Source organism: Catharus ustulatus, chromosome 2 (genome assembly GCF_009819885.2).
Source record: "Catharus ustulatus isolate bCatUst1 chromosome 2, bCatUst1.pri.v2, whole genome shotgun sequence".
NCBI classification, from domain to species: Eukaryota; Metazoa; Chordata; class Aves; order Passeriformes; family Turdidae; genus Catharus; species Catharus ustulatus.
The window spans coordinates 54489390-54513669 of record NC_046222.1 but is presented as its reverse complement, the minus strand read 5'-3'; the positions used below and the strand labels follow the sequence as shown (position 1 = coordinate 54513669).

Here is a 24280-nt window from a genome sequence, read left to right as displayed (position 1 = left end):
CTAAACCAAATATGAAGTTTATTTCAAAAAACAGTACTCTTTTTATGGCATAAACATCTTTCAATTCTGAAGGAAACATAAGCCTGACTCTCATGCATCCTACTTTATCCTAGTAACTTTGAGAATCATGGAATCACAGAATGGCTTGGGATGGAAGGGACCTTAAAGGTCATCTAGTTCCAACCCCACTGCCATGGGCAGGAACCTTCCACTTGACCAGACTACTCAGAGTCCCACTCAGCCTTGGTCAGTCTCTCTGGGCAGCCTGTTCCAGTGCTTCATCACTCTCACAGTAAAGAATTTCTTCCTAATATCTAATCTAGACCTTCCCTCCTTCCGTTTAAGGCCTTCCCCCCCTCAACCTATTAGTGCACACCCTTGTAAAAACTCCCTGTCCAGCTCTCTTTTAGGCTCCCTTTAAGTGCTATAAGATTTCCCTGGAGCCTTCTCCTCTTCAGGCTGAATAAACCCAATTCTCTCAGCCTGTCAGTAACACTAATTTCAGTAACTGTAAATATATTACACAAAATAACAGAATAAATTAATATTAAAATAATTCTAAGAATTTTGGTTCTATTAGTTTAATGGAGTTATGTAATTAAAATTTTAATAACATGTTTTAAATTAAAGATATTCAAAGAATTATCTCTTATAAGTGCATAATTTTAACAGTCAATTTTAATAGAAGGCAATTCTATGGGCTATTTAAAAGCAGTTGGCATTTACTTCAAATTAAACTTTAAAAAATAGGCAAATTGAAATACTATGCAAACTTTTTTTGCTGGCTAAACCTATTCAAATACTCAAAGATTTCTTTCATATCCCGACTTCAGACAATTAATACAAGTAAGCAAGGACTAGCTTCGGCTTCCACCCTAATTCATATTTTTCATTCACTTTCAAATTACTTTTTCCCTCTATCAATTTATTGCTAATAACCAATTTATAATTTTGTAACATAAAACCTTCTAATATGCTAAATATATAAACTGACTACCTCCTTAGTTCTCCTGAGACATTTAATTACATTCAAATAAAAACTATTATCCTAATTATAATTAGTACTTTAATTTCAAACTTGTGACTGCATATCATATATTTGCATATTTGGTAAACACATAATGTGTACCAAAGAAAGGTAAAAAATTTTCAAGATTAGAAGCACGCTATTTCTATAGTCATTCTTTAGAATCATGAAATGGTTTCATAGAGTTTTTACTCTCTTTTCTAGAAATACAGGCAGAGTTTTTACTTCTGAAAACAGTAGCAACTTGTGCAGACTTCACCAGCAATCTGGGTTGTTGTGTTTTCAGATACCCCTTCACCAGGATGAGCCTCTCTGAGATGATGTTAAAAACACACAGAAGTAGAATAGCCACCTGTAGAAGACATTCAAATGAACTCTCTTAGATGACTATCCCAAGATGAAATTAAACACCTCCTGGAAGTGTCTACTTTCTTCCATTTCTTTCCATGGAGGAAATCTAGGATGAAAAATTGTATCTGCTGAGTCATCATCATTGGATACCTTCAAAAGCCATGTGGTCACAGATCTGGACAACTGGCCTTAGTTGGCCTGGGTTTTGCAAGAAGGTTGGATCAGAGAACCTCCAGACTTCTGTTTCAACATCAAAAAGTCTGTGATAATATTTCAACAGGCTTCCTTCAGACTAGATAAATTACCCATTTGGTTTTGATAAATTTGACTTAAAAACAAGGAAAAAAATCCAGTAATGACTCGGTTGGAATGAAGAGGTGCAATATAGACTGGTCCCCTTTCCTCAAACACTACTCATTGTAAAATTCTAGTTAAATTAAATAAATAAACTAATCATTAGAATGGAAGGAAATAATTCACTACAGACTAAATTAATTCAAACTGCATTTGCTTTCTAATGTAACCAATATACTAATACGTAACATTTAAGAGACTGAAATGAAGCTCCAGTATCAGTCTGAAGTGATAGGATATTTCAATTCTATTAAAACTAAGACATCTCATTCTATAAAACATTTCAGAAAATCTGTATCAAAAAGTACACTGAATGCTAACAAAATTGGTTTTATGGAGAATCTATTCCGGGGCTACAGACTATCCAGCAGGTGCTACAATTATTTCACTTGTACAGTCGTCAGCAAGAAATGTACAGCCCATCATGGTTAACATTAAAATATTCCTATTTGCCCTTTACTTCAGTTTAAGCACATTTCAGACAGTAAAAATTATCATAATTATCATTTAAATCAACTTCCTTAGTAAAGGAAACAAATTAATGAACTGATTGACAATGATAGCAAAAATTTAGGAAGGCAGGGGGAAGTGACTTCTTTAGATCAGTCATCCTAGATTCATCATTAATTAAAAATATTAATAGTCTTGATGAAATCTAAGATGACAAGGAAAAGCTAAACAAAAGTGAAGCAAGTATACTGAAATAAATGAACATGGTTAATTTGTGTTCAAGAAACAAAGCAGGCATCTCTGCTTTAAAATGTGCACAATCAAATGGAATTCAGCCAATAACGGAAGTAGAACATTCACTACAAAAAAAGTATCCTCTAACAACATTTCTGCACCTGGATTTCCCAAGAAAGACAGCAGGTAAATAGGAATAACCAGTCTCCATAACAAGGGAAGGTAACCAGCAGAGAAGCACAGTGACAACGAGCTGGTTATGTGCTGACATTAAGGAAAGGACAAACTCTGCGGAGGAGCCAGAAATCATCACATGCAGTTAAAATCCATCAACTGCTGAGAGCTGCAAAGAGTCCACTGATATCAACTGTCCAGGAAACAATGCTTAAAAATTCAAAACTAGTAAATGCAAAATAATTCAACATTATTATCGTTTTCTACATGTGTACAAGACAACAGGCTCCAAAGTCTGGTATTATCATCCAGAAAAGAGGTCTTGGAGCCCCTGAGGGTGCTGTGTCAAAAAACTATGCCACATTACAACTTGCCAATAAACAACTAAATGTTCATAATGAATTTGCAGCTTTTTAAGTTGGTGAAAACTGTGGATGCAACACCATATACCAAAAAGTTAAATCATACTTCCAAAAAGTAACTTATTTTTAATACAGCACCTGTAATAGGCTTCTGTAATAAGACAATTTTCGGTTGGAGTACAACATGAACACTTCAATAGAAATCCTTACAGAAGTCAGTATACCATACTATAAATCAGTGCTCTTTCCATACCATACATTTCAAATACAATCTTTTTTATGTCAAACACTAAGTCTTCGCATTCTTCAAGGGAATATTTAATATTTAGTAAAGACCATGCTTTTACTGTGATTAAGTATCCTGAAGTATTGCTTGTACTTTGTCATATTCTGCATCTTTCACAGCACAGCTGTAAGAAATGAAGTACCAATCTTCTGCTCAGATAATGGTTACAGGCGTGTTGACTGCGGTCAACAAACAACTTCTCCTAAAGTGGCACTGAACTGCCAGCAATAAGCAAGTTAGACTGTATTGCCCATGCTGAGATTGCTTATAACAACAGGTTGATACTCCTTGCTCCAAAAATCTACTCTAACCTAGACTACCACTCTCAAATGCAGCTGCTTTACGCAGAATCTCCATTTTTCTGAATATTGTGGCCATTCCTCAGTAAGTTCCTACCATTCATCATGTGATGCAATGAAGGGTTTCTTCCTAAACTGCCACATCTCTGCAGAACTTAGGCTGGTGTTTTACACCCTTTTGATCTAGAACAGAGAAGAAATACTCCCCCAAACACAAGAAGCTGTCTACATATCTCAGATAGTATATTCATACCAGTTCTTGAAATGCAATAAAATATGTGCTGCTGAACATCTAGAATTAAATTGTTGACTTTTGAAAACTGGAACTTTTTAGTATCAGATTCTTCAAATCAAGTTTGGAAGAATGGATTGAAATTAAAAGTGAATAGAATATTTCACTTGGAAGGGACCTAGAAGAATCACCTGGTCCAAGTGTCTGACCGCTCCAGGGCTGTCTGAAAGTTCAAGCATGTTGATAAAAGCATTATCCAAATGCCTCTTAAACACTGACAGCCTTGGGGCATCAAACACATTTTCAGAAAGCCTGTTACAGGGTTTGACCACCTTCTTCACAAAGACATGCTTCCTAACATTCAATTTAAATCTCCACTGATGCAGCTTTGAACCATTCCCATGCATCCTAGGACTGGATACCAGAGAAAAGTTCTCAAAACTTCCCTCTCCACTTTATTTCTTCAGGAAACTGTAGACAGCAATGATAAAAGACAGTATTTTAGAACTATATAAAACAAAGTCTTCAAGCATTTAAATCTCTGTTTGCAGTTCATTGCTGTCAAAGTATTTTCTAGTTTCCTTCAAGCTGGAGTACTGTCAGCATTCACTTAAACAAAAATCAAGACTATGTATTCCAATACTAGATAGACAGTGCCACTGAAAAATTCAAGTATCACAGTAGTATAATTACTAAAGCCCTAACCACACCCAGGCCTAATCTGCACTCCTACATCCTGTCTCCTAATTAACTACTATCACATTTGCTCTGCTTTTTCTAAAGGCAAAAATAAATGAAGGCATAACACAGTCAATATGACAACAATCCTCATCTGTTTCGAACTGAAGCATTTTGGCTCAAGCATATAAATACACAACCAGAATAAAAAAATCTTTCCTTGCAGCTATATAGGAGGTAAACAGTTTGGAAACAAAATTATTAATCCTCTTCCTGATGCTCATGTCTCATTTTAGATATTAAAAACAGCTGACTTGGCATACAGCACAAGTTTCCACAGGAACAGGTCTGAGAATAACCTACTCTGATGAGGCTGAAAATCTCTTAAAATCCCAAATCAATTAGTTGTTTTGAGGATAAAATTAGTAAACATTTAACTTTTGATAACTAAGCCATCATATAACATTGAAGAAAATTTTTTGCCAAAACTGGAACATCTTTTCTACAAAGCAACACTGAACTATTTTCATAGTCACTAGTGAGAATTCAAAATATGAATCAGAGTGCTACTGTTTCTTTTATAGACAGGCAACAGTATAAGCATCAAAACACGGTTGTCAGAAAAGCAGTAGGGGGGCTGGGCAAGAAAAAAAACCCAGATTACTATTTTATGGTCATTAACTAAAACATTAAATTTCTAAACAATTATGTAATTCAGATTTTTAGGAAGAGTCTCTTTAACTGCATGAAAGAAGATTTCTTTAGGCAAAATAATTTAGAATGTCAAATGGAATAAATTAAATTGCTCAGTGACAGAAATGTGTGCTGATCATATGCACTTGTTAACCTAAATATATCAATATAACTTCAGAGAAAATCACAGCTAAAAAAAACTTGAAAAGGTATGTTTCATAACTGGTACACATTCTTTGTTTATTTTTAAATGGTAAATCTAAATCGGTGAATGGTAGTCCTTAGAGATTTGAATTACAGCTATGTGTATCTGGGATAATTTTCACAATTCTCTTCACAATTTCTCTTGGAAAGTAAAAGATGCTTCAGGGAAGTGATTGTCTCAGTGGTTTTAGATGCAATATCAGAATGAAATAAATATTTTTCAGGGAATGTATTACTTTTTCCTGATTATAACAGGACAACTAATTCAGACAGGCACATCTGAAGTTATGTCAGATAAATCTTAATCAATGTGCTCACAATCTGGTTTATAACCAAATGACAGCACTAAAAAGAGTGATTCTCATGTGAATCATTACAACAGGATGTAGTTCTGCACATTAACATACCCCTTTAAAACGAGCCTTCCTTCATTTTAACTCCAAAACCATTTTTACTCTGAATAATAAATTGCACATACTCAGCAGTTTATCACTAAGGGAATGCTACCTAGTACATTCACCAGTTTTAAAGTAATCTTAGAAATTAATTTAAACGGTTTTAATACTTGCTGAGACAGTATGAATGAATTAAGATGGTCAGCTTTTAGTGCTCACAGGAATGTGCCTTTATTATACAAGCTTAAAAATATCCCATGGATTTACCTTTCTTTTCTTACACTTTCCTTTGAGGAAGGAGGATACTCCTGTAGGCAGATCAACTCCAGTCCTACATCAACTGCACATATGTATGATTTACTGAGACAACTATCAATTACACTCGGAGAGACGACAAGGCTGTATAGCATACTTGACAATGTCAGACCTTTTCCAACGTGGAGGTTTAAAGAGAACAAAAAACAAAAAACCCACACCACAAAACAAAAGCAAAAATAAAAAATGGGTTATCTGGCCCAAATTTCGTTCTTTAAAAAAAACCACTATTTTGGGGTAGGACAGGAAATAGTTTGATAAAGTTCAAATACCTGCCTTCATAAAAGCTTCTTTAGTACAAGAGTTAGATTACTTGAACTAAAAAGTCTTATCTTAGAAGGAATGCAAAAAAAGGTTTTAAAGTGTGACACAGGACAAATCTTACCCACTTAGAAGAACTTATACCATAATTCAATCACTTCTGACAGAAATGAAAACTGATTAAAGTATTTTACATAAAAGTACCTAATCCAAAACACAAACCCCAAAGTCACCCTCGTGGTCTATTTTTCTTGTGTCACTAGAATATTATATATTTATTATTTTGATCTCCACAAAACCACTTTTGGCCAAAGCAGAATATGAGCTTTTACTTCAAGATGTTGAACCTGAATAGTTAAAGACTAAGAAACAAAAATTTCAGGTTTATTTTCAATGAAGTAAAACTAAATCATTCTCAAATTTGCAGTTCAGTTTCTCCTACAAATTACTTTTGACCTTGACTTAATCACAAACGAGATCAGCCAGTTAGATAAGGGACTATCTTACCTCAAAAAAAGGAAGAGTTACTGACAATTTATTTTAATAAATAAAACCATGCAGCTTAGATTTGCCGCATCTGAAAACAAAAATTCAAAATTTATTTTTATGGACTATAAAGAAATTGACAAATAAGCACAGTCCAAAGAGTACGAAAAATAAAGTATTACTAAACAGATATTACACATTCATTTTACTTTTAATACTTCATAGTCCAATCTTGCCACTCCTAACACTTCAAAGTTATTCTCACTTTCAAAAATAACTCTAAGATCAAGGTACAGATGCTAGTACAGTATAAGCTCACGCTTATAACTGCCTGGTTTCAATAACCAGGTACATTTTAAAACAAATTACTTGGTGACAGTTTGGAGTAATGTTTTTTTGTTTGTTTTTGGGGTTTTGTGGGGTTGTTTTTTTCTTTAAGGTATCTTCCTTGTCTCCAAGCCAGAAAAGAAGCAAAAGAAATTCAAACAACTGAGAGTTACCAAAGTCACAAATTAAATGTACTCTGAAAAAAATTTTTTCTGCAACAACTTTCATAGCCTATTCTACTAAGAAGACTACACACTTGCAGTGCTGAAGTTTGCACACCCAAATCTAATAGGTCAGCGGTATTCCTTTTTTATTTTTCAAGTTACAAAATATGTAGCTTTTTGGAGGTTTTTTTAAGGTAATGTGAATTATCTCTGCAAAGCAAACCTTGCCAAGTTTTAACATAGTTATCAGAGAACATCACCAAAAATTTAAACTCTAAGAAACATTAAACTTCCAATAATTACACATTTATTTAAATCTAATTTGTATTGCACAGCAAACACTATGGCACATTATGTTTGTGCAAACAGCAATGTCTGTCTTTAAAAGAAAGCAATGGGAAAATCCCTCAATGCACGCACACCTATTTCCCAAATTTCACATACAGGAGCAAAGAGAATGTATTTGCAATAAATACTAATAGAAAATTTTAGTCAATAGAAGTTGCCAGTAATTCAGAACAATTTTTTAAAAATTTGTTTATTTTATTCATTTTTAGCATTCAAATAAACTTGTCAAAGCAATTTTTCTTTTGTCCGTTAACTCACAGATGCATTCTGCAACTAGAACAAATTACAACAATACAGTTAATGGAATTTTAGTCTTGGAAAATGACAGCGTTTATTTCAGATTAGTCTGTTCAATTATTCCCAGGTACATCAAGGACACAACAATTCCAGAAGAAAAACATGACAAAGATGTTGATTATGAGGATTATGGTGTATGTGGTACCTACACACTTTGGCTAAGACAAAAAAAAATTGCCATGTGCCATCAGGACCAAGACCACTAGTCCCAAGTACTAGCCCACTATTTTGTTCTAAGCAGTCATCATATATTCCCCCTTAGTCTGTAAACCTAAAACAAATACACAGCAGGTTCTCTTATTGTCCCCTTCTTTCCCACGAGGTACAATCAGGAAGGCAAAGTGGTTGCTCTCTGAGGGCATTACCTGTTTTTCCACACTATTCAGGAGCTCTCTTATGTGCCACCTTGCTAAATACCATTTGACATAAACCCAGCTTGCCTTCTTAATACTGCTGCACTGTTGTTTGGTAAAAAAAGGAATTACTTACCTTTCTCTATTAAGATTAAGATACTTTAGTTTCAAAATTAAATAATGAATTTTTAAAGTGTCCTATTCTCATGTCCACTTCTCTCAAATTTTGGTTTTGTTTAGGATCTTTCATTGCTTTCCCTCTTGTCACAAAACATTGTACAACTCTTAAAAGCCCAGGAACTATAAACCATGGCTATGCGATATTTAAAACCAAAATAATGCCAACTAACTTAGTTATGACAGTGCCATTTTCCAAATGATACCTGTAGATGTACATTGAAGATTAATGGCAGAGTGATAGCCCAGGCAACCACAATGCTAGGTAAAAATTATCTCAACACTGAAGTGAGACATGCACTGCACTGGTCTTTACTTCATTTTGCTGAAAAGCAGAAGCTTAATGGTAAGGAAAGTGTCCTTAATTCTCAACATCCTGCTGCTTGCCTACATCAATAATTCTGAGATGTGTAGTAACATTTTTGGTTGGTGTCAGCATTCTAAAAATTTCCAGTGGCAATGTTCATCACCAACTAGAGAAGCTCTACATTCAATTTCAACATGCTAATTTTCATCAATCTTTCATTTTTAATTAACTACTTACCCTACAGTTCTCTGCTCCATAAAAGTTAACATGAGAGAAAACAACCTGGTGTTTGGCAGAACAGCCCTCACTCATTTCTGAACAGTAACTCTTCAGCGATTCTTCAACGACTTTAGAACTAACACTGGACATGTGCTATAGTTCCATTTAATTCTCTGCATGTAACATAATTAGGTTAAAGTCAACAGTAAATGTGGAAGTGTCAAGTAGAATTTTTCCTTTTTAAAAGACATTTAGATTGCAGGAAATATTATCAAAACAATATATTTTGCAGAGTTGGACTTACTTATGTAGCTTGGGCAAATGCTTCCTGTAGAATCTACATAATTTTTGTTAAGACTGAAATGCATATTGACCATATTTTATAAATTAGCACAGTCAAATGTATAAACAATCATTGTTTTACCTCAAACCTTACTTTGTTCCCATTTTTCCATACAATTTTCCATTTAGAACTAGCAAAATCCTTCCAAATCTAATCTCCAAAAAACAAATAATTTCTCAGGAAATACCATAATTTGCAACAGCGCAAATGTTGCCTAGTAAGTGAAAAAATGCGGAACACATATACATGAATTTAAGATGTCAGGGCTGGAAAAATCAATAGCCTGACTCCTTAACAATAGTCATATAACTCCTGCTGTTTTTCAGTTCTGGTAGCCTGAAGTTTGTTAAATTTTCAAACAAAGACAATCCATACATTCTTTAAGGTTTTGTGCTTATTTAAGAAAATCAATACATGTTGTAGTATTTGTTACATTTTTCTTGTCCTCAAAAGTGCACAAGATAAAAGAAGGAACTGTCCTTTAAAAACTCTCTTTTATTTTTCTAATCCAATTTACTTTTTTCAAGTCCTTACAGGAAGAAGCTCCTCTTGGTTACAAAAGCAATTTCTGATACCGAAATTTGTAAGGCTAGGATTTTTTAAACCACATTTGTCAATATTTGTCCCCTTTGCTTCTCTAAATAACTCTCAAATAGGGTAAGAAAACTGTTCTAGTTTGTGACTGGACTCCCACAGGGTTTTAGCTGTCATTAATGATTTAAGATCTTTTTTTGTGCAACGATAAAACCCAAAACCTCAATTGCTAAAGGAGGCACCACACAGACCATAATTAATTGTTTTACAAACCTTTAAGTGCATCCTAATTGCCTTCCCCCAAGCTTCTTCTTAATTTACTATGCAGCTTTTCATCCAATAAAATCTTTTCTTTAACTTATAGATGATAACAGAGTTAAGAAAAAAGGCCAGAATTTCACACCCATATAGGAGGTACAACTCAATCACAAAGGATTATTTTAGAGGAGGAAATGGAAAGGCAGATAAATAAGTGTAAGAAACAATTTATGAGTGGTCAGAGTTTCCCTCACATAAGAAGCTTGTTGGGTCTTCATTACACAAAGTATCTCAGCACTTGAAGCTCAGTGACAAGAGGCCAAGTCTCTACAAAAAGTGTAACAGAATAGCCCGGGCATATACTAAAATTTCTCGATTACAGTGTCCCAACCTCCTATTATTTGTGACACAGGAATCTTTTGTTCCAGAAATAACATTGTTGTTTCAATAGGCCAATAGATTTTCTTCCAAATAATATCTCTGATTAGTTTCTGACCCCTCAACTTGGAGCCTTCACAGCCTGTAGTAAGGAGTCCTATATTTCCCCCATGACTTGTGTAAAAATACCTTGTGATATATCTGCCATAGGATTATTTAATTTCAGCCCTCTGCTACTTGCATTTTGAAAAGCAGAAATCAGGTGTTTTCTATCCCATTCTTCCTTTTATTTACTTATATTTCAAATACACTTGGTCAGCGCTTTTCTAAGTTGAACAAACCTATTTTGTTAAGTCACTCATCTGAAATGTATATTTAATCACCCTCCTTACACTTCATATTTTTTGCTAGTCCTAATATATTCTTTTGAGACTGAAAATCACCAGAACTACATACAACACTCAACATACAGACATATCATTAATTTATAGAGTTTCAAAAACTCTACCACTCATTTTTCCTTAGTAATGCTTCCTTATATTTAATTTTCTTTTCTGATTCCTACTAAGAACCAAAACATTTTCCATAAAGCTAACATCACTGTGAGGTCATTTACAAGAATGTCTGTGAGAGAGTACAGTTAATACAGGGTAGTAGATATGAAATGAAGTTAGAACTTCTCTTACTGCCTATGAGATAAGGAGAAAATAGACTTCTGAAAAACCTACTTATAAATAGCTACACAAAATAGATGCAGTAACATAAGCACCATACTTCTCTGTAAACACGATCAAACCCTTCCCATTCATGATTTCCATCATAAGTGACATTTATACATAATTGCTAAACTAAATTTGAAATGAAAGCATAGTTCTACTAGAAGAATTAGAAGAATAAACTCTCTTCTCACATCAGTATGTGAGGAGATGCACAAAGGCATCCTTTCATCAGCACATTATGTCTTAAGTGGTTCATTCACTTAAAAAGTTTAAAAAAACAACCAAGAGAATTGCTCACAAAAAAGATAGTGAACAGGCAACAATATTTTTTTAGCAAAATACTCCAGAACACCTTAACATTCCTTCCATGTTTTGATACTAGTCCTATTCATCATTCACTCAACCAGTGAAGCTTGGAGGGAACACTTCAGGATACACTTTTATCTTCTAAGACTCAGACACAGATTTTGAAAACAGTATCACTGTGGACTGAGTTTCAAAACCTCCATCTGTCTGTAAATCTAATTACAGAGCTCCATCTGTACTAAGAATTTCTGTCAAGGCATCACGTAACTGAGCAAAACCAAAATCACATGTCATTTGATTTGATTACAACACAACTACAGATGAAGTGTCAATAATTACAGGGTTAGGTCTTACATAGTGGAGGAAATTAAAGTGTTCTTAATTGCATTAAAAGATAAATTTTTCTTCTTAGTTAAAAATCCTCAAAAACTGCCCAAGTAAAAAAAAAAAAAAAAGAAAATTTTTTTTCTCAGTACATAAATGACATTTACCTCTACTCATCAGATGCAAATATTAACTTATTAGAAAGAAGAATTTACAAAAATAGAAGGAGAGGGTGTTTAAGAAACGAGGGGTTTAATCACATTAGAACACATTTTCAATCACAGTCCTTCTATGTAGTCATGTTTTATTAATGAAGACTTTGGTTCCAAAATAATCAGTTTTCATTTCAGGTAATTATGTTTGGTGATGCCTAACATATTCTTCAATCATATTTTAAAAATAAATTAAAGCACAAAGGACTTAATACTCCTAACTTATTAAAAAAAAGAACCAAAAAGAACCAAAAAAACAAAAAAAACACAAAAAAAACCAAAAAAAAAGCAAAAAAAAACCCTCCAAAAATCAGTATTCTACTCACACTTAAATGAGAAAATAAAAATAAAACAAATCAAATTAGAAGTTCTTTATATGAGACACCAGTCAAACTTGATAATTTGACTGTTTTTGCATCATCTCAAAAGAACTTAAATACACTTTTGTTTTAGGGAAAATTATAAAATACTAAGCAGTAAATAAAAGGAAAGAACTTCCAAACAAGGTCTTCTCAAATGGTTGGATTCAGGTATTTTCAACTTCTTACACAATTTAGAAAGGATAATAAAACATAAGAAGGAACTACAGTTACAGTTCCCCCTTTAAAAATATCTAATGCCAAAAATCCAGCAGAATCTACCAAAAGGACTTTGCAGATCTCATTTAAAACACTCAAAGTGAAATATGCATATGTGAATGTTAAAGAGCAACACAGATACTTTGAGAAAGGCATTATGAAAGCATTATTTTGCTATTTTGTATTTCTATCATATGAAATGCAGTATTTCATTTCAATGAATATTTAACATTAAATTATATTATTTATAACTAATAAAGTACAAAATTTAATTTACATTAAATTTTTTACAAACATATCCAGAGGCCTATGTCTTACTTCATAACGATTGACATGGAGAGTATGTTTTTCCCCTTTTGTCTGGTGTAAAACAGAATCAGTGCTTAATTTAGGTAAAAATGTCACTTCAGAGGAAATGGAACACTTATATAAATGGGAAAGGTACAGGTATTTAAATAATCATAATCTACAAAAGTTCTTTCATAAGTGTCTTCAGAAACAATTATCAACTGAAAAAACAGAAAATTTATTCCAGTGCTCTTTAATCAAATATATCATAATAAGAAGGAGTATGCCAATTCATCCTGTGTGTAAACAGATGAGAATAACTTTGCAAGAACATAGTACAACGACTGTAAAATCCCCATCAAAAGTTCAAGCATGTCTCCTTGCAATACTCCTCCCAACTTTTATTACATGGCAAATCTAATGATATTGTTAACTTACTGAATACAGGCAATAACCATAACTGTGTTCTCCAAACAAAATACTTTACTTTCAGTTGTTTCAGTTAACAAAACAACTAATTATTCCATTAATTCTTCTTGAGACACTTCCATTTAAGATATAGTTTGGGTTTACCTCTTCAAAAAAATGTCACGTTTAAAACCTCTCCATAGCAGAAGTTACAGAAATACAGTAATTTCACAATAACAAGCCGCACGGACTATAAGCTGCATCTCCGGGTGTCAGCAACATTTCATTTCTTGTCCATACACAAGCCGCACCTGATTATAAGCCGCTCTGTCGTTCGCAGTGAGGACCGCATGCAACAAAGTTGCCAAATAGTAACAGAATCGCGGGATCGTGGGATTTACTGGTTCGGTTCAGGCTGTGCGGGCTCGGCCCGCTCGGGGCTGCTGACAGGGCCAGGTGGCCCAGCTCGGTGCGGCTGCTCGGCGGGGGCGCTCGGGGCTAGTTGCCGCCGCCGGGCTCGCTCGTGCTGGCCCAGCGCTGCCCCGCAGCAGCAGGCGGGGACGGAGCCCACCAGCACCCGCAGCAGCGGCGACAGGATGGGAAGGAGCCCCCCCATTCCCGCAGCGGCAGGCAGGGGCGGAGCCTGCCTGCTCCTACGGCAGCAGGCGGCAGCGGGAGCCCTCGCCTCCCCCCCGAGCCACAGGGATGGTAGCACGGAGCCCCCGCCTCCCCCACAAGCCGTGGGGATGGCAGCACAGAGCCCCCCACCTCTGCCCCAGGCTGCGCTGCCCAAAGGAGGGAGCCCCCGCCTCCCTCCCCACCGCGCTGCCAGCACGGAGCCCACCTGCACCCGCCGCGCAACACAGCAACCAATTTGTAACAACCGTGAAATGCTGGGTTTTACTGGCAGGTGCTGGGCTCGGCACCTCGGCTGCACTTTCGGGGTTGGAAATTTCAGAAAATTTTTCACATATTAGCCGCTCCTGAGTGTAATCCGCATTTCCAGGGTGGGAGCAAAATTTTAGTCAAAATGATGCAGCTTATAATCATGAAATTACTGTACATGAGGGAGGGGGAAAAAACCACTTTTTTTCCAACCATAGCAATACCAGGACTTTGAATGTCAGTTGCCAGATTAAGTTCTTCTACTTTTTGAATCTTTTAAACAAAAGATAGCTTTGATCTGATTCTGAAGTCTACATAATTTACCAATTACTCTTCATTTCTGTATTTCCTGTACATTTTTTTTTTGTTTAGGCAGCAGGAAAATAATTTTTAAAAATAATTTATCTAGCCATAACTAGCTAAATAGAATAAAAGCATGTGAATAGCTGCAAAACCAAATTGTGACTGCTCTTAACAACCAGAAGACAACTGAAATGTCCATCATAAAGTGGGCATCACTCCCAAAGGAAAATAGGGCATGGTCTAACTTCTTTGTAACAAGATTCTTATTATACCTACTCAGAACCAAAATGTTTGCAAATGAAGTATGGCAGTGTCAAAAACATCCATCACTTTAAAGCACCTGAATCTGTATCAATTTGTCCTCCAAGAAGTGCCAGTGAAACTTCTGGTGTCAAAATTTAAGTTAACCTTAAGCAGCATATGCCACTTCCTCCTGTGGAGTTCTATGTGGAAAGAATGATCCATTGAGGTGCTGTCACACAACTTCCAAATGCCTCTTCTGTGTTGAAAAGTAATTTCCAGTACTGCAAATCACACCATTTCCAATACAAGTGACAATACTGATGCAAATTTGATCTAGCCTAGACACTTTCCCCTCCCTTTGCTGATGACTCAGATCCACGTTTTGCTCACATACTGCAGGTTTGATTGAAACTGAGAAATTTGATTTGCCCTCATTAGTAAAGATGGCTTTTTACATCTTCCCTCCTAACCTGATTGTCAATCCAAGCTAAACAGTTACTGCATCTAAGGCCATCTTGCCACGTGCACAATTTTTTCCCCAAGATTTTGGTAGCAGTGGCAATGCTGAAGGAGGCTGTGCCAGCCTGCAGTCCTACCACAGACAGCCAAGTGCAACACTGGGAGAATTCATGAGGTGGGAGAGAAGGGTAAATACTTCCTTCTCCAGTTTCACTCTAATTGAAGGGCCACATCAACCATTCTATTCATTCATGCTTAGAGGTGGAAAAAAAAAAAACAAAAAAAAACCAAAAAAACCCCAAAAAGCAGTTATTCAAACTATCTTTTAACAATAGATGACAACACAGCAAGTATGCAAAAGCAAACCAAATTGGTGTAATGTATCCTAATATCAAAATTCCCATAACCCTTGCCCTCTCAGCTCAAGATATTCAAAATCTATTAGAAGACTAAATAGTAATTTCCACAAAGCTCTCTCATCTAATTAATTTCTTGATATTCCAGATTCCTGACCAAATCATATTTACAACATAATTTTCAAAATACATTACATGGATCCTTTTAGATATGACTTCATTGTTAATTATTTTCAAATGGCATCAATTTCTTCAGAAAAATGAACTTACAGCATTCTCAAAAATGCATCAAAATATATTTCATAAAGAGGATTTATCATGCTCAGCCTTGATAGCGATAGTCTTACTAGAAGTATAAAAACATTGTAATATAAATATCTACATTTTTTATTACATGCATTTAATGTACAATTAAATAATTAAATATCCTAAGTATTATTTGATGCTTATCTCAGATCACTGGTAGAATGGAATTTTTAAAAATCCTGCAAAACGTTACAAGAAATTTGATTTTTTTCTCAGTTTTTCTATCATTATTTTACAATGCCCATCTTTATAAAACACTTGTCTCAATATTTATGAGACATCACAGTTCACTTTAAGTATATATATTTAAGAGTCTGTCTTTTAAAATTAATAACTATTTATTAAAACCACTAATAAAGTTATTTAATCAATGACATAAAATATATTTTCCCTGAAATAAATAACCCGAATTTTATCTCAAACCATAAAAGCCAGGAACATAGACACATGAAGACTGACTTAGTGTGAATTAGCTGAATGAGTATTTTCTATTTCAAAAGGTGTGCCACCAGCTGCTTCATGTGCCACAGGTGCTTCATGCTTAGTACATTTTCTAATATTTCATTACATGGCAGTTCATTAATTATGTTTCCTGTTCTACAAACTTAATTTCCTTTTATGACAAGATCACCCAATTACTTGACCAAGGGAAGTCAGTCAATGTAGCTTTTTTTTTTTTTTTTTTTTTTTAGTTTTTTTTTTTTTTTTTTTTTTTTTAGTTTTAGCAAAGCTTTTTGGTACAATCACTTACAGTCTCCTTCTGGACTAAATGTCCAGGGCATGGCTAGACAAGTTCATAATATGCTGGATGAGCAATTGGCTGACAGGTTGGGCTCAAAGGTTTGCAGTTAATCAGGTCACAGGCTAGTGGCCAGCCATTGGTGGGGTTCTCTGGGGCTCAATTTTAGGGTCAGTGCCCTGCAACATTTTTATAAATGATCTTGATGCAGGAGTTGAATGTACAGTAAGTAACTTTAGTGATGATATTAAATTAGGAGAAGTGATTGACTCCTTTGTGGGTAGAGAGGCCATACAGAGAGATATGGATAGACTAGTGAGCTGGGCAATGAACAACAGCATGAAATTTTACAGGAGCAACTACTGGATTCTCCACCTGAGATGGGTGTAAGCCTGGTTATGTGTACAAACAGGGGATGAGAGGCTGGAGAACTGCCCTGCAGAAAGGAATTCAGGAGTCCTGGCTGATGGCAAGTTGAAGTCAACAGAATGCCCTGGTAGGCAAAAGGGCAAGCGATTATCCTCAGGTGCATTAGGCACAGTATCACAGCCAGGCAAGGGAGGTGATTGTGCCACTCTGCTCTGAGCTGGGGCAGCCTCACCTCGAGAATGCAGCTTTGGGCACCACAAAAGGACATCAAACATTAAAGTGTGCCCAGGGGAGGGCAACTAAGACACTGAAAGGTCTTGAGGGCAAAGACTTATGAGGAATGGCTGAGGTCACTTGGTTTGTTCAGCTTGGAGGAAAGAAGGCTGAGGGGTGACCTCATAATCCAGAGGTGACCTCATTGCATTATACACCTTCCTCAAAGCAGGGAGCTGAGAGGGGAGAGCTGATCTTTCTCTGTGGTGACCAGCAACAGCACATGAGGAAATAAGATGAAGCTGCATCAGGGGAAGCTCAGACTGGAGGTTAGCAAAAATTGTTCAAGTATTTTCACAGTCTGAGCACTTAAAGATACTGCACAAAAGCATTTACTGTTATATCAATAGCAACCAGAATCACAAGACAATAAATATCAATTTGTAATCATGTTTAATATAAAATATTAAAATGTCCACAGTCAAAAGTTGCTGTGAAAATAATGAATATGTGATAGCCTTTAGAAAAAGCATTTAAAGATGTATGTGGTCACAACCAGACTTAGCACTCACAATAAGTGAAAACATGAAGAAATCATGCAACAAAAGACCTGAATGAGCAAATGCCTTATCTATCACATTTTATAACAAAAGCCACTACAGTCAGATGCTTACAGTTTCACACAAAAACTTTAGGTCACTGGAGTATCACAGGGTATTTTTCCTTCTTTTTAATTTGAAATTGTCAAATCTGGAAAAAAACTAAAAAGTAAAGTAATTTCCATCCTCTCAAAGGGCAAAAATCAACAACTCAGGAAGCTTCAAATTACAGAAAGCAAAATATTCCACATAGTTACTAAGGAAAGCTATTTAAAAAGTACTGTCCAGATATTCGCAGTCTTCCAAATGGTTGTGGAAGACAAGATCCAATCTGAAAAAATTCTGAAAGTACATGTTTAAAGTTGAACATGCTGACAAATCTTTGTACTGTTCTACTAGAAGTATAATCTATATGAACCTCTCAGCTCTTCAATAAATAGTGATTTATAATATGCACAAATTACCTTAACTGCAGATACTAAGCACACTTCTCAATTTCTTTCTACAGATATTTATTTTCTTCCAAAAAATATTTATTTCCTGAAGATGTCTAGAATTCATCAGATTGAAAATGGAAATATTGACACTTGGTAACTGATGATGGTATACATAAGAGAAGCATAATGCCAGTTCAGGCATGGGAAAGATGCTAGGAAAGTTATGGAAGTACACACAGCCTCTTCAAGATATTTGGCTGCACCAAACAAGTGAAAAAAAAAAAAAAAAAAAAAAAAAAAAAAAAAAAAAAGATGGCTGGATGAAGGTCAGAGAACCAGGCGCTTTAGAAAGTATTCAGAGTACACATGTCTGCCTTACTAATCTACAGAACAGGAATCTTAAAAAGGTTTTTCAAGAGCCACAGCTGCTGAAGCCCCAGGTATCTCCCAAATCCACATGTACAAGACTGACTGAAAACAAAGGAACTACAGACTGGCCAGATTAAATAGTCCACAGTGACTCAGCTAGGAAAAAAACCCAGCCATTACATAGTGTTCAAGATACCTACTCTGTAAAATTTTTTTAAAGTCCTTTGAAATAATTAGTTCAACAGCTGACACTAAACATGCATTGCTTTTATTCCATAAGCTATAAAGGATATGTCTGGTATCCATCTGTTATTTTCTCAGATTTCCTGAAGTTTTGTTTAGTTTTTTGTTTTGATGGGGTTTTTTAAACTGCTGTTGTGTTTAATAATCTGATTACATATTCTAACATGATGTATTAGGGCTACAAGTTTGTGGTTCAAATGGAAGAGGACAAAAAAAGCAAATTCCTTTTTGTTTTCTTCTAAAATCCCCTGCTGTGATACAAACTTCACACTCTCCTAAAAACAGATCAGAATCTGGTAATAAGGAGTGACATCTGTGTTAAGGGCCCTCTTTCCATTAACAGAAAAGATGCAGCAATCCCTGAGCTCGTGCCGGGAAAAAGTTTAAGCAGGGTGGGAAGAGAGAGAATAAGAAACTTCTCTAGCAAACAAGAGGTCCAATGAGAGAAATACATACCTTCAAAATCATTAGTGACCACAAAACAACAGATGATGTTTCAAACCCTTGAACTGACTCCCACATGTGAAAACGCATAACACTTTCTGTATCAACTATTCATCTGCAATTACTCTATGCTGAAAAACAACTACAAACCTATCCTAAAATAATAAAGTTCAGGATTTCAGTTTCAGGCTCTATCCCCTGAAAAACTAGGAGATTTGAAGCACTAAATGCTTTAGAAAAAATTATTCATGGAAAGGTTAAGTATTGGAACAGGGTGCTCAGGGATGCGGTTGAGTCCCCACCCTCAGAGTTGTTTAATAGACTTGTAGGCATGGAACTGAGAGACATGGTTTAGTGGTGAACTTGGTAGTGCTGGGTTAATGTTTGGACTCAATAATCTTAGAAATCTTTCCCAATCTAAATGATTCTATGATTTGGTACTTAGAGACATCCTAAACAGTCATATAGAGAGCTAAAAAACCCCCAGTTTAATCACCCTCCACCTCAAACTTTAAATAAATAATACCACCACACCACCATCCCACTTCAATTTCACAAGGTGAAACCAAATTTTTCAAAGAGTTCAGTAAAATTCTTAATAAACAGAGAAATATACTTTCTCGGAGTCCTGGGTTTCACCACATACCTCCTGTAGGTGAGAGACTGTGAGTGAAGTTACCACTGCAGTGTTTATACACAAACGTGAAACATTTCCTATTGCTGAAGGGAAGGTTTCAAGGAAAGGAGTGCAGAAAACATTTACAAAATAAACCTTCAAAAAACCACAAATACACTACAGAATTTTACTTTAGATCAGGTAACATTTTTCTGACAATTTCTTTTATTGAAATTGCCTTGACCAGTACAAATGGAAAGCTCCCCAAAGAAGCCTAACACAAGATTCTTAATACCACCACACTGATTTTGAGCTATTTTAGTGCTAGCTCCATGGAAACAAAGACATAATTGTTCATTCAAAAGGCTGCTAAAATTTCCATTACAAAATACACTTATAAAAGGCCTTTACTTTGTGTTTTCATTATGAGAGGGAGATGAGAAACTAGGTTACTTTCTGTACTTTAACACAAGCTTCAGAGACTGGTGTACAGATTCAACCAATGCTACCACTGCAGGGAAAAAAAAAATATTCTGATGAAGCTTAGCAAACTTTGTGCATGTAAGAAGTCCAGTTATGTCCAGTTACAAATTTTTTAGGCCATTTGCTGTGCCAATCATCACACTGAAGAAATACTCGAATAGAAATGTATTTGAATACATTTGATTCATTCTATTTGATCACAAATTTGGTAATGAAATTCTTAAACTATAAGATAGTTTTACAAAACTGGTAGAAATTATTAATAAGTAGGTATTTTTATGCAATGTTTGTAAGAAAAAATATATTAAAGCCTTCTTACCAATGAAATTTTATCTAAATATAACTAATGCCCCTCCATATCAAGAGCACCCATAAAAGCAATTTTTTTTGTGTGTTCTCCACCTTGAAAGATTAAGATAATGTTCTTTAATTCCTTTGATTTATGCCCCTTTGACAAAAAAAGAGAAGGACAGGTGGTTAAAAAGACTATCCATTATAAAAAATGGTTTCTTCTGATTCCTGCATACAGAAGTGGGAATACCATGGCACTTATACAAAATTGTTCACTGAGGTCAAGGCTTTATCAGATGGGAGGACATCAGGAAAAAAATACCTATGTCACAATGTGGTTCATAAATACCTAAAATTGAAGGAAACACAGGACTTAAATTTCTACTACTCTGCAACAAAGACATTAAGAACAAATGGAGAGACAGTGAGTAAAATCAGTTACACAGTCAGATGCACACATCTAACAAAAGTAACTACTGTAATGTGATGTTTACATGAGAGTTTGATTACAAACATACTCAGACCTCCACTCACATATTGGTTACACTGTAATGCTCAGAAAAGTCCTGCTCAAACGGGATTCTGGACCCTGGGTCAAAGATTTGATGCTGATATTAAACAAAATAATTTCACCAAGCCTCTGCTCTGGACTAAATACCTGTGATACTGAAAAAAAGAGAAGACAATGGAAAAAAATGCTTGTATGCCCTAAGTCACTTCCTTGATCTTCTCTGAATGGTGTTCCAAAATGCAGTAGTTGTCAGAATATATATTTGATGTACTCAAATTTAAGCAAATTACAAAAGAAACATGAGATTGCCTGTGCTTAGATCTGGTAAAGACTACATAAACAGAACCAAAATTTTCGTTTAAAAATGTGTAACAAGAAGATATGGATACTTTGCTAACTCCTGGGTAAATTCTTGCAATGATTTTCATTCTATGAAAAATGTGCATCGCATTTTTAATTTGCCCATGCAGCTTTTGGCCATTCGTTCTTCTGATGTTTCTTTTCACTAGATGAACATGACTTTTATTGCAGAAGATCTTACCACCAAGAAGTCCCTACAAACTTCAGATCAAGTCACACCTCATCCTTTTTGATAAGTTCATTTGACTGAGCTTTATGTCATTTTCTGCAAGATGTTCTTTCACAGATATAAAACAAATTACTTTTGAAGGCAAGTAGACAGGAGACAAAAAAATAAAAAGAAGTTTTACTCATACCAGGGAATAAAACTAAAATTAAAATAAAGTAAAAAATGTGCAATATATGTATTGTTACAGAGAAACTTAGATGAGTATATATTTTAAAAGAATTTATGCAAAAATGTTAGAAAATAGGAGGTGAAAAAGAAAGGAAGAGTTGGGAGAAACCTAAAATCACTGACTCTTAGAACTTTATCATTCTTTTAACAATAAACCTAAAAAAATGCTCAAGATACCTTCCAAGAAAATAAACATGAAAAAACCCTCAAACACACTTTTAAATTCTTTTGAAAAACAACTGCATCCCAGAGCTCCTCACTCATCTGAGCCCAGTAAATACCAAGGCTTAATTCTATTTAATTTTGCCAAATTGTTAAGTGACTCAAATATTTTTCTTTCATGTAATCTTAACAAAGCTATAAAGGACATCCTCTTTTTAGTCTCTCCTCCCCTTGCTCTCCTTTTCTTTAATTATGCAAGTCCTTTTGTTCTGTAAATACTGCTAAATGATAGCATTCAAAATTTGTTTATAAACCCAAATATAATGTTTTAAGTTCTATTATTTTCTGAATAAATGTTAAAATAGCTTTCTTATCGTATTCACTTTTTGAACTGGGAAGACTTTTTCTAAAGATGCACCAGAAGAAGAATCACTGAAATTATTCTAATTATTGAACAGAGTTAATATATGTAAAAGTAATGTATAAAAATATGCATGGAAATACAAGTAAGAGATAGGGATGTTTATGTGGACTGTCCAATATATTAATGCTAGGTTTTACCCACATGTTGGTTTCTAAGTGTTCTTTCATTAGCTATCCCTTGTTCATGAACTTACTTTTTATTCCCAGTAGAAAAGAAATCCTCAGACTCTTATCTGAAAAATGGTTATGTCTAGGCTATTCTTCCAGCACATAGGTTTTTTCTGGTTTTGTGAGGTTTTTTTTTCCTTTATTCTTATTTTTACCTTTTTATAAATAAATAAAGATTAGTCAAAATCTTGCTTCTGGTCTACAGTTTTTATATCAATATACAATTCTCAAGATTTACCACAAAATAATTACAGTAATTTCACTATTATAAGCCGCACCTGATTATAAGGCACATGTTACAATACTGGATGTGATAAAAGGTATCTATTCTATCACCAGCTGTTGAGGGTGGGGCAGTGATCCTTATCTCCACGGGAGATATTCTGCTAATGGGCCATCCATTGAAACCAGGCGGGGCATTGTTCTTTATCTTTTCACAATCCATCCTTCCTCCAGCGAGTCATTTTCTGCTAATGGCCCATTGAGTCCCACTGTGGGACTGATAAAATTACTTCATCCCATTGGAAGTTGCTGCAGCCAAGGGGAAGAGCCCAACATTTCTTACCAAGATAAAAACAGAGGTTTTGGGACACTTAAGGGAGCCCTTTCTCCACTGGACTCCAGAGGAAAACCGGATTTCTCCACATCACCACTGGACCTCCGGAGGGCAACTGCACCTTGTACAGGAGTACTGCTCCAACTGAATCACATCTGTCACTGCAGGAGGATGCAGCCACCATTTAATGGGACTGCTACCAACACCCTGCCTGACAGGGTGTCAGGTTGTACTCTGACTTTGTCAGGGTTTGGAGTTTGTTTCTTTGTAGTACTGTATTTCTATTTTAATTTCCCTAGAAAAGAACTGTTATTCCTAATTCCCATATCTTTGCCTGAAAGCCCCTTGATTTAAAAATTATAATAATTTGGAGGGAGGGGGTTTACATTCTCCATTTCAAAGAGAAGCTCCTGCCTTTCTCAGCAGACACCTGTCCTCCAGACTAAAACAGCAACTTTTTGTTCTTTGTCCATATATAAGCCGCACCTGATTATAAGCCGCACTTCGGGTTCGGTCCAAAATTTTAGTCAAAATGGTGCAGCTTATAATCGTGAAATTACTGTACTAGAACTTTGAATGAGAACACATTAGATGCCCTTTAGTCCATCACTTAAAAATTATCTAGTCCAGAAATGTAGGATCTAAAGGAGGTGTTGCTACTCTACAGAAAGCTGTTTTTCCTATACATTCACTACAGGTTCTCCAAGTTTTGGTATCGAAAGGTGGGAGTGGATGTGAGCTGTCCCGTTCTGGTCACTGCCATTTCCAGTCAGCCCCAAAACTGCTGTGACTGACCGGCTGACTGACCCCAGCCAGACACCCCCGAGCAGGATGCAGATCCTCTGCTCAGCTGTCTGTACACCTGAGGCAGCAGCCACAGGGGCAGGGGACACCATCATGCTCTTGGTGTGAGGAACATCTCAGTCCAGCAGACGTGTGCCTCCCCCAGGGACAGCAGCTGCAGGGGAGTGCCCCCAGAGCAGCAGCACTCCGAGCCACTGCTGCTG

At 35.6% G+C, this 24280-nt stretch overlaps 1 protein-coding gene across 14 annotated transcripts in view; it reads right to left on the bottom strand.

Moving 5' to 3' along the window:
* NBEA (neurobeachin) overlaps positions 1–24280 on the bottom strand; it is a 471232-nt gene that overhangs the window by 389984 nt on the left and 56968 nt on the right. The gene's annotated exons all lie outside the window — the stretch shown is intronic.